Genomic DNA, 13,150 nt, shown 5'->3' on the forward strand with positions numbered 1-13,150 from the left:
ATTATTTATATTAATTCTATTTTATACCTATGTACTTTAATGTCAACATAGTTATAAAGGATATTGTGAGCTTATGTATACATACATACATACACACACATTATAAAGAAACAAGGAATAGCATAGTGTACCAGTTTTCTACTCCTGTGTCACATATTATCATGGTATTACCAATTTAAAACAATATTTATCTGACAATTTCTATGGGTCATGTCTCGATGGAGTCAAGTGGGAATCCGTTCCAGTTCTGATGAGGTTGAAGTCTGTCTATTGAGTGGTCAAGATCCTATCTAGATTTCCTGAGAAGAAGCCACCTCCTAGTTCATGCAGGTTGTTTGCAGAATTTATTTCCTTGCAGTTGGAAGACTTAGGTTTGTGTTTCCTTGTTGGCTATAAGATGAGGATTTCAGTTTCTCCCGAGGAACTGTGAATCTTCCTCATCACTTAACTGTTCCATATTCAGAGCAGCAAAGATACATTGAGTTCTATTCCCACCCTAAGTCTTTCTGACTTCTAGTACCAACCTTGAAATTTCTCTTCTTTTGAGGAATCTATATTTGGATCACCCAAGATAACATGGGATAATTACATTATCTTACATAATAACAGGAGTTATTCAATATAATTACAGGTTTGGAGGATGATGGCTATAATACTTTGAGTGGTATTTGAAAAATTCTGCCAAGCATACGTAGTTAAAATACACTTTAGTTATGCTGAAAAACTATTTAGTTTCAACTAAAATGTATATTATAAAAATTCCTTTTTATATACTGACACAAAAATAATTAAAGTAATGCTTTATAATTTCAAAGGGGTATGTAGAATTTCTACTTTGCATAGTATTTTAAATGAATTATTTGATTTTACAAAGAAAATGTGCTGTAGGGAACAGCTGCCATTCTCAAATCTTCAACTAAGAAAACCATGATAAATAGAGGTTAAGAACTTTGCTAAAATCAGATAGAGATAGTTCAAGCATTGAATAACACCAAAAAAAGATTCATCCAGAATCTCTGTATCTACCAAAATTCCCTGTAGATACTTTTAGGCCCATAATAACTTAATTCAACTCCAGTTTTGCATCTCATTAGGTAGGTTAAACCCAGAATCAAGTCAATCCATGGTGCAGTATATGCAGATATTCTCATCAAATTGAAAAACATATGTATGATTTAAATAATGGGAAGTAGAACTCTAAATTTCTTAAAATCATGAAAAAAGTGACTTCCCAAGTAATTATGATAATTATGTACAATTATGACATCAACCTTCTATGTTCTCCAAGAATTATACATGATTGATTCTGTATATCATTTCCTTTGTGTACTTAAGCTTAGTTAACATAAAATTCTTCATGTTATATAATGAATTTTACTATCTGATTGTGTCTGGTGAGTGAGCTAACCAAAAGCATTAAGGTAAGGCTTTCTTCAGAGGAAATCAAAGAGGTGTGTAAGTATATCATCTATGGCTCATCTTTGTGAGTTACAAAAATTTATTAACTCTTCTGTGTTGGCTTTCTCCTTGGTGAAATAAAAATAATCCACTTAGAATGAAATCATGAGTGGAAAAAGGTAGCTAATAAACTAATATAACAAAGAATAAAAATGAAAAGATGTTAACCTAGAGCAACTGTTGTAAATGTTTCATTACTTTGTGTTAGTGACACACATTGGTAATATCCAGGTACTTTGTCTCCAGTATGTTAAATATTTAGAACTATAGAATCTGCAGAACAGAAGCAAATAAGATACCACAGTCAGATTCTGGTTTTTGAAAACAAAAACGAATAAATGTTCTCTTATATAAAAAAACAACAAAAATAAAGTATTTCCCAACCTCCCTCCCGAATTCAGAAATCTTACTTACTGAGCTTCTAATTGAGACTTTGTTGACAGAGACCTCAGAATTTTTTCATCCACAGTTATTAGTGATCTTATATGAAATCAAACATTATCCTAATTTCTATCAATTTTGTCTTATATTTCTTTGATATATATCCTTTCTTTTATTTAAAGTTTATGTATCCTTTTGTAGATACAAAAAAAAATTGATGAGATTTTTAGGACCTCATTGATTGTTACCATTTAAAACATTTCTAAGTCCCTTGTTTTGATTTGTTCTTCTCATATTACCAAAAATCATACAGATCATTCTCTTCTGGACATACCTCAGGTTCCAAATGTATCCCTTAAAATATGCCAATATCAAGAAACAATACATTCCAGTTTAGGTGCAATCTCTTTCTCTAACGTGGAGAAATGTCCTGAAATCATACACTGCACATCAGGGTGGATATTTCAAGCTCAGAGCTCCCAATTCAGCCCAGATTTGTTTGAAGAAGCAATACGCTATTGAAATAAATATGATTACTCATTTAGAAACAATAGTTTCCTCAACCAGGGCACTTTATCATAGAATGAAAATGGATGTGTAAATGTATCTGTGTAAGATGATATTTTTCTGGGGATTTTTACTATTGTCAAATAAACATTGTATATATTATGATACACAACATCTTCTAAAATATGTATATATTGTGAAATTGCTAGTTTTATCTAATTAACTTGTATATTACCTCATATTCTTATAATTTTTTTGTGGCAAGAGCACTTAAAATCTACTTCCTTAACCATTACAAAAAATAACACATATAGTTTTTAACTATTATCACCATGATGTAATATAGATCTCTTTAAATTTTTTTTTCTAAATGAATTTTTTTTGACAGGCAGAGTTAGAGAGAGAGACAGAGAGAAAGGTCTTCCTTCCATTGGTTCACCCCCAAAATGGCTGCTATTGCTGGCGCGCTGCGCCGATCCGAAGCCAGGAGCCAGGTGCTTCCTCCTGGTCTCCCATGCAGGTGCAGGGCCCAAGCACTTGGGCCATCCTCCACTGCCTTCCTGGGCCATAGCAGAGAGCTGGACTGGAAGAGGAGCAACCGGGACAGAACTGGTGCCCCAACCGGGACTAGAACCCGGGATGCTCGCACAGCAGGCGGAGCATTTGCCAAGTGAGCTGTGCCGCCTGCCTATAAATGAAATTTTGTATCCTATGATCAATGTCTCTCTATTTTTCTCATCCTTCTTTCCCCAGCCCCTTGTAACTCGCATTCTACTTTCATGAGTTCAACTATGTAGATTTCATATGTAACTGAGATCATGCTGTCTCTCTCTTTCTTTCTTTCTCTCTCTCTCGCTTCTTTTGTTTAACTTAACACTCTCCAGGTTTCTCCATGTCATCATAAATTACAGGATTTTCTTATCTTTAAAGGCTGACAATTATATCCCTGCAAATGTATTCCACACTGTCCTTATCCATTGGTCAAAATGGTAGACATGTAAATTGACTCTGTATCTTGAAGCTATTGTGAATAATGCTGCAAGGAACATAGGAATGCATATTCATTTTCAGCATACTAATTTCATTATATTGGATATTTACCCAATCAGTGGGATTGTTGGGTCATATGGCCATTCTATTTCTAATATTTTGAGGAACCTCCATGCTACTTTCCAAAATGGTTTACTGATTCGCTTTTCCATCAACATTGTGCAGAGGTACTCTTTCTTCCATACTCTCACTAACACTTAAATTCAGAAGGCTATATAATTTTTCAATACTATAATAAAAAAAACACATGTTGCCTTTTCATTCTTTGTTGTAATATGTAGCCATTCTACCAGAAATGAGATAATACTAAAGTTTTGGTTTTTCTTTAAATGTCCCTGGATATTAGTGTTGTTGACCATTTTTTGGTGTATCTGTTGACCATGTGTATGCCTTCTTATGTGAAATGCCTAATCAGGTCATTTGCCTATTTTAATTGGGTTGTTTGATTCCTTGCCATTAAAGTTGTTTGAGTTCCTTACATATTTTGTGTATGAACCCTTTATCAGTTGTATGATTGACAAATATTTTTATATCATTTCCTATTATTTCTCTTTACTCTGTGGATGGTTTCTTTTGTTCTGCAGAAGTTCTTTAGTTTGGTGTAGTCCACTGGTCAATTTTTGCTTTGTGTATTTGCCATACCAATAATTCAGAAATTTCCCCCATGTTTTCTTCTAGTGGTTTTGTGGTTTCTGATCTGACATTCAAATTTTAATTCATTTTGAATTGTTTTTATAAATGGGATAAGATGAAGATCTATTTTCACTCTTTTTCATGTGGATATCCAATTTCCCCAACAACCTTTATTGCAGAGATTGTCTTTATTTCATTGTGTGGTCCTGACAGCACTGTCAAAACAACTGACTGTGAATGTGTAAAATTGTTTCTGGGTTTTGTATTCTGTGCCGTTAGTCTATGTGACAGTTCTTATTCCAGTATCATGCTGTTGAAAATGATACTTTTAGAAGCTAGAAATTTTTTCATGGAATTTCCAGAACTTATTTTCAAGTTGACTTTAAAAACACACAGAAAAGATAGTGTATTGGTTTCTCGATTTTTATCAATATGGATTAAATCTGTGTGGATTGGTGGGAGTCTACCCGCTTCTTAAGTACTATTTTCCTAACATCTTACTCAACTTAGCTCAATATATCTTCTTTCATTGAAAAAAAATTAATTTTTCTAAAAATTCCTTTAAAATCTTTATTTATTTTTATCATTCACTCAATATTTTATTTAAACATCTATTTATTCAGTATGAATAATAGTCATAAATGTGGAATTTAGGTTCTCATAGTGAAATTGCAAAATGTACAATTCCTTAGTACAGAGCCTTAATAACTTTTGCTGCTTGATTTTTACAAGCAAATGACTTCCTAAAGCATAAATATATCTAGGTGACTTCATAACATGAAACATTCTTTCATTATACTTTGGTAAATGTTCTTGCCCTTTAACACATTTCTGAGTCAGGCAGTCTAAAACAGCTACGCATTCTGTCATACATATGGATTATGATTCTTTCTCTGAATTTATCTTATAAAACTTTTCAGTTATTTTTCTTGGACAAGTTTTCTTCCTATGCTACTTTGCCATATTCTTGAAGATTATTCAGTGCTTCAAAGAACCAATCCCAATGGAGTGCTTCTTAAACAGGAGGTTTGCTGAAGTTCTGAAAAAAAAAAATTCATATGTTGCCATCTACCTGAGTAATCTAAAGTTATTTTAAATCAATGAAACAAAATCCAAAGCAGATAAGTTTTCGAAACAAATTAGTCTTCTTTTGGGAAAAGAAATTACCATTTCTTAGTATTCCATTCATCATGACAGTTCTGGCAGGAGATTAAAACGACTGAGTTACCATATCTAAAAACATCTAATTTAAGAAAAAATGTGACTTCTTGTGTTGCTTAACAACATTGTTTCCTTAAGAATAAAAATATGAACCGGTAAAGTGAGTGCCTTCAGTGCTGGCATCTCATATGGGCACCTGTGCAGTTCAGGCTACTCCACTTCTGATCCAGCTGTCTGCTCTGGCCTAGGATAGCAGTAGAAGATGGCTCAAGGTCCTTGGGCCCCTGCACCCTTGTGAGAGACCCGGAAGCTGCTCCTGGCTCGTCGCTTCGGATAGGTCCAATTTCTGAAATTGCAGCCATTTGGGGAGTGAACCAATGGATGGAAGACCTCTCTCTCTCTCTCTCTCTCTCTCTCTCTCTCTGCCTGTCCTCTCTGTAACTTTACCTTTCAAATAAATTAAAAATAAATGGCTAAAAAAACCAAATTCCTTTAAAATTTAAATATATAATTGAAATACATGAAAGAGTAGAGAAGTATCTCTTTTAAATTTTCAAACCTTAGTATATTTTTAAATAGATCATATCAAAAATTAAGAAGTATTTTGATCACATTCTTTTTTTTAAGATTTATTTTATTTACCTGAAAGGCTGAGGCAGAGAGAGAGAGGTCTTCCATCTGCTGGTCCACTCCCCAGATGGCCGCAACGGCCAGAGCTGTGCCGATCTGAAGGCAGGATCCAGGAGCTTCCTCTGGGTCTTCCACGTGGGTGCAGAGGCCCAAGGACTTGGGCCATTTTCTACTGCTTTCCCAGGCCACAGCAGAGAGCTGGATCAGAAGAGGAGCAGCCAGGACTAGAACTTGCGTTCACATGTGATGTCGGAGCTCCAGGCCAGGGCTTCAACCCACTGTGACACAGTGGGTATCACATTCTTAATAATTCAAGTTTTTAAAAACATAGAAAGTTAAAACTTAGCCAAAAAATTTTAGTTACTAAACAGACTAGGTAATAATGTTGCCTTATGTGGTGATCATTTGAATAATGTAATTATTACCATTTATTAAATTACTGCAAGTTACCAGAACTTTTTCTGAAAGTCTCTAATAGATAAACAGGCACATGGTAGGAAGGTACATAGATGGAAAGAAAGCTAAGTAGATGAATGATAGCTAGATTACACAGATAGGGAATATGGAAACATACATATGTATTAAGTATATAAACACACTTAACTCCATACCCACAGAATTACCAAGTATATATTTTCAGCTTCATGTCAAGCTGTTTTTTCAATCTTCAAAGTGATCTAGTCTTCATGTTCCAAATATTATTCACACTTCATTTCTGTGTGCTTCCTGCCATTAATTCCATTACTGACACGCTGAAACACATTCCTCATGGTTAAACTCTGTCCCTTATATAAAATAATCTAATCCCAGCCCAAGTCTTTCCTGACACTCCTATTTTAATAATATTGCATTGTTCTTTGAGCTGTGCATGTATTGGCTTTATTCATTTCATAAAAACAATCATAATATAAATATTAATTCTAATGCTATTTGTCTCATTATTTCTCCTTCCTTACTTTTAAACATCTTCATAACAGATTGCCTGCCTTTTGCATCTATGTTACATACAACAGCTTGCACCGCTCAACATATAGAAGTGAACTGAATTGAAATGAGGCAGAGTGTAAATTCAGATGTGGGATCAAGTCTTAATTTTTGGCTTTGTGAGGTTTCTCACTGTGCATATTTCCTGTTCTGCAAAGTTAATGCATCAAGCAAAAGTTCATTTGATGTTCATTTTAGTAAAGAAATGTGGTAGAAATAAATTAGAAAATATAGATAAAGTGAACATCATAGCTTGCTACTGTAAAAAAAATTCAAAATCATGCTAGCAACAATATTCAGGATATCCAAATAAGTTTGGCAATACTTCGAATGTTTATTTTTTATGTCTTCTATATTTAGTATTTATGCTAGACTTTATCATTACTAGACTTTATACCTAATCTGGAATAGTGGCATAAGGATATTTCCTATGCTTTACAACATCTTCTGTCTGCACAGGAAGCAATTTAAACACATAAAGTTTTGCTATACATAATACTACAGCGATTACAGTTACTGGTTGTTTAAACTTATATCATGAGTGCACACACTTTAAGTGAATTCCAAGAGCTCATAGTGGCTATAACACATTTCAGTTGTTCAGTAAAGAGTAAAATCACCATCCTGTGAAGATGATTAAGGTTTTATCAAATAGTGGTTTTTCTCCAGTAGGCATCTATATGGACAAAGTGTTGTACTTAGTCTCAGAGTCCAATATCTCAAAAAAAAAAAATCATGACAAAGTTTAACATAGTAGTCATTAGTTAGGAACAATTTCATGCCAACTAGCTTTGGTAAATTCCATAATTGAAACAAAATTTTGACACTGTTTAAATTGGGTAGGTTATTCAGTTTATTAAAAAGAATAAAATGTTTATAAATGACAGAAAACAATTATTTATTTAAGCATTCCATTTGCTACTAGATCTTTAATGATGGGCAATCACAAATGTTTAATTTGTTTTGTGTTTAATTTTTACCAATAAATATTTGTAACCACAAATGGGTGGACACTGTTCCAGACACCAAGCATTCAATAGACATATTTCCTTCCCTCATAAGTTCGTTATCATAGCACTCTCTTTTCTATATACTTAAGAAGTTATCACTTACTCTGAAAATTCGTTATCTTCAAATTTTTCTTGCAAATTCCTTGAAATTTCTAGTTCTATAATCTGAAAAGTCTTCTATATATTCAAACAGTCCTCCTACTTTCTGCTAAAATGAAACAGATGCAATTGCTGCCTTTGTAGCAACCTGTTCATATTATTCTCATGACTTGTGCATCTCAGGAAAAGAAAGTTTGGCATTTTCTTCCAAGCTCCCTTTTGCAGCTTCTAAATCTTTTATTTTCGTTTAAAAAGTTTTTCCCATGACATCTATTTTCACCATCCTATCTACTTCTTACTTCAATTGACCTCTATTTGTTAAATATTTTAACGCATGATTTCCTTCCTTTTTTAAAGATTTATTTATTTGAAGGGTGAAGAAACAGAGAGAGGGAGAGAGGAGGAAAGGGGAAGAGAGAGAGAAAGACAAGAGAGAGACAGAGACAGAAAGAGAGAGAAAACTTCTATTATCTGCTTTATTTCCAAATGACTGCAAAAGCCATGTTTGAACAAGAAAGAAGCCAGGAGCCAGGAACTCCTTCCTGGCCTCCTACCTGAGTGGCAGGAGCCCAAGTACTTGGGTCATCATCTGTCTTCCCAGCATTTTAGCAGGGAGCTGTACCAGAAGTGGAGCAGCTGTGTGGTACTCAGACCACCACTTCAATATGGAATGCCAGGGTTGCAAATGACGGCTTAACCTGCTGTGCCACAATGCTGACCCCATAAGCTTTTTAAAAATACTATAAAGATAAACTGAGGTCATAGTCCACTCCTTGAATTAACGCTCCATTAAGCAATATAGATCCTAGTGAGCAGAAACATTAAATCAGTTACAGGAGAATGAAAAAAATTAGAACAAATCCTTTCTTAAATCTCTTTTCTTTTTAATATGAATTTTGATGATGTAATTATAAAGGTCGATTTGTATTTTTCCCAAAAGTTCTTTTTTTAAAAAAAAGTCATAAATAAAATTAGCATCATTTTTAAATAAAGGGCCATTTTTACATAATTTAGAATAATAATAGAGTGTAAACTCAAAATTTGTTATGTAGGATTCACTTAGAAACCAGGGATTGTTTAATAGCAAAATCGCAAGTTTTACCTCTATTTTATCTTCTAATAACGCATATTATTTGCACTCATTAAACATTCTCCATTGCACTCATCCATTGCATTCTCATTAAATAAAATAATGTGGAAGTAGTTGGCAAGCTGATATAGAAAATATCACACAGTAAAGCAGCATGGTCAAAGGAATTTCTGCTTTGTAATTAATTACCACTGTCAAAAATTCACTAATATTAAAAGTATAAGGATACTATTTGAAATACTCTTGTAATGTTTTAAGGTATTGGCAATATTAAACATGCATTTAAAATATGCACTTCATTAACAATGGAAGCAGTGTTTCAACAATGTTTACAACATGTTTTATAGCATGTCATTTAACAGATTTTCTAAAAGGCATTTTAGCTAATTCTGTCCTGTGTTGTTGGTAGATAAGATGAATTATGGGTTTACTTTGAATAAGTGCCATTAGAATAAAACTTGAAAACATTTTTCATGGATAAATTAAACCTTCAGTGTAATTTTTTGTGCATTTTTAGGTGTTTGCTTTCCTCAAGTGAATATGTGATTGCAGGAATGATAAAAGTTTGTTTTCAACCATAAGTAAACCTCTATGCTGTCCTGTTCCCTTTAGTGCTCAGAAAAGTCCTCTCCCTTTCCCCCAGACATTAAAACTCACCTTATTCTTTCTGAGCCTCCCTATTTCCTCTCTGAGATAATAGCTATTCTACTGTTATTCTCAAGAACAGTGGCACGGAGGGGTGTAAGTGAGGAAGTCTCAGAATTTGGCATTAACAGAGACCCCTTCATGGTGGATTACCACAACTCAAGAAGCTAATAGTCTCAGTTTTAGAAAATATTGTTGCATGAAGCTATTAAAAAATGTTCGCGATAACATGATGTATAATCAATAAGGCCATTATAACTGAGTTCCAGAGTGCTCAACTGGCGAAAGATCAACCCTGATTTTCCTTTTCATAATGTCATCTCTATATCCAAACATGCTAGTGTCCGGGGCAAAACCGATAGATGTGTATCCCTTTTAATTCATGGTTCCAACATCGATGGGTAATTCCAGGAAATTTCTATAGCAATCCTCTCTACCTTCTGTAATTACTATGTCAAGTTATCTCCAAAATTTTGACTCATCTTTCCTTGATCAGCTCTCAGATGTAGGGACTATTCCATGACAAATAAAAGACAGAACACATCTGCATCCATAAAACTGTCTTTAAATTTAACTTTTTAAACTTTTTATTACTTATCTCCTACAGCAGCCATCCCTCTCTTCTCTACTTTCCCCGGTATTGCCAGTGGTTTTTAAATTGATATTCCACTTTTTGGTCTCCATATATTCAACATCCATGCGTTCCTCAATCTCTAGAAACCAGAATTAACTTTGTCTTTGACTGCACTGAAATTTTTGCAGGTAGAATTCAGAACGATAGCAACAAATTAAAATAGTTGCTTTATCATCCTTTGCCAAAAAATCATTAGTTATTTTTTACTATTCCCAGTTTGTAGGGAGCTGACTTTGTTTGACTTCCTTAGCCATAGAGTAAGCTATTCTTTTCCTCTAATCTCTGTGGTCATTTCTTAGTCTGCTGTAATTTTCCTCACATAATTGTTATACTAACTGGGACACTTTTGGGTGCAAAAAAAAAAAAAGATTTAAGTAATTATGATAGGACAACCAGACTGACCTATACAAACCAAATTCGAATTAATGGCCATCAGGTTTATAGAACTTTATATGATCTTGTTCTCTTCCTCTCCCTCTCAACTCAAGATCCACTAATGCTCTTACAGTTCCTCAAAAAATGGCATGCCCTCTGTTAAGTCTTCCCAAATGATACCATGCATGACTCACCTACTTTGTTTCCCACCCCCTCTCTCATTTTGAAAAGGTTTGATATTACTCCTGATGAGCCAATTCCAGAAGCTTAGGTCTCAAAGTAAAAGTGTTTAAAGGTCAGTCCCAGATTTGCATCTAAAAGAAAGTTTGGGGGGGGGGGGTTGTTAAATTCTTTTAGGTAAGAGAATGAGGGGATTACAATTAGATGAAGCAGCATGGCTATTGATAAAAATTTCCTGTTGTGTTTTACTATAATCTATGTCAGGAACACATTTTAGGAACTTAGAAGATGGCAGTTAAAAAAAAAATTCAGTGCTACAGTGTTTATTCTACCTAATGCTACTCAGAATTTTGATGAGATTCACATACCCAAAAAATGATGGATAAATGGTGTTGATGACCAGAATGTTGATCTCTAGACTATTAATTGAAATAGGCTAAGTCATTTAAGAATCAAATGATTTTTTACAAAGATGGAGAAGAGCAATCTAGCCTGCAACCATGATTTTCTGAATATGAAACAATGTTAGGTTTAATATAAGTGAGTGTGGAGAAAATAACTAGATCTGTTCTAAAACCTGATATGAAAATGGAAATACCACCTGAAAACAAGGATAAAATATTGGAATGTAACCATCATTCCTATAAGAGGAAATTAGGGACTGAAATGAGAAAATCTTAACAATTTTTATTATGGACAGTAACAAGTACAGCTGACTTTGTAACATAAGTAAGTAAATAAGTTGCTTATATGAACTCATGCTTGCAACATAGTAAAGGGATTGTAAACACTATTTAAAAACAGGGCCACTGTAGTGTGTATATATGTGTGTGTATGTGTGTGTGTTATAAATTAAATAGCATAGTGGATTAAGAAAATACTGAAGTTAATGAAATAGGGGTGGTCTCAGAAGAACATTTAAGAAAGAATAAGTGGGAGGAGGGAAGAACACAGAAGATGTCACTGCAGTAAAATATGGAAACTTAACAGATTTCACCCATGTAATTTGATGAATATTGCATTAAGGTGGTGCTGAATTGATACTTATCATACTACATGGAAAATATCTAATAAAATGTTTTCTAATTCATAAGACTTTCCTGCCTCAAATTTTCTTAATCAGTTTCCACATTACCACATTCTTAGATCTTGTTCAAATAACTAAGAAAGAAATTGTCATTAGCTAATAGTCTTATTCAAATCTAAATTTATCTAGAATGCTAAGATATTATATTTTCTTTCAAAATTATTTATTTCATTAATTTCAAAATTAGGCTTTCTAGATTGTATTGGTTTCATCTCTACCTGATTTTCCTTGGACATTGTCCTATTGCTTATCTCCACTTTATTTTCATCTCATCGGACTACATTTTCTGCATTTCAACAGACAAAAAGCTTTTTTTTTTTTTTGTTATCTCTCAAACACCTTCAAACTATCATTCTACAGAATGTATGTAAATATTGTACATTTGGAAGTACACTTGAGCTTACTCTATCTATTTTCACAGTTCTCATTCACTTCTAAACTGTATTCCTTTACCATACCAATCTACTGACAGTGTTTATGATGAAATCTCCAATGACCTTATATTCAAACAAAAGCCACTGTAGTCCTCATACTATGTGATATCTGAACAAAATTTGAGATATAAATCATTCTATACAGTTTAAAACTCTGTTCTTTCTTAATATGTCTTCCTTCTATTACTTCATTTTCTGTTGTATCTCTCTTAAATGTCCGTTTTTTAAGATGATACCATTTATTTTATTTTCTTCTTTAAAATATTTATTTATTTGAAAAGTAAGAGTTACAGAGAAATAGGGAAACATTAAGAGAGAGAAAGAAAGAGGTATCTTCCATCTGTTGGTTCACTCCCCAAATGACTGTAACTAAAAGAACTGGTCCAGGCTGAAGCCAGGAGCCAGGAGTTTCATCCAGATCGCCCATGTAGGTAAGAGGGGGCCCAAGTGACTAAGCCATCTTCTATTGCTTTCCCAAGCGTGTTAGTAGAGAGCTGAATCGGAACTGGAAGAGCCAGAACTCAAACTGTTGCCTCTCATAGGTGTTGACTTAATTAGCTACACCACAATGCTGGTCCTGTTCTTGTCTTCTGGAGACACACCTAAACCCACATTTCTATTTTCATCCATCTCTCTTTCTAGCTATAATTAATTTTGCTCAGTAATTAGTGGAATCTATTTATTTACATATGTTGGATGCATGTGAAACAGTATATAATACAACATTCATTCTCACTTCCCTTTTCCTTCTCAAAATGTCTGACTTGTCAATATAACTTTAATTAAGTTTGA

This window comes from Lepus europaeus, chromosome 6 (genome assembly GCF_033115175.1).
Source record: "Lepus europaeus isolate LE1 chromosome 6, mLepTim1.pri, whole genome shotgun sequence".
Lineage (NCBI taxonomy): Eukaryota > Metazoa > Chordata > Mammalia > Lagomorpha > Leporidae > Lepus > Lepus europaeus.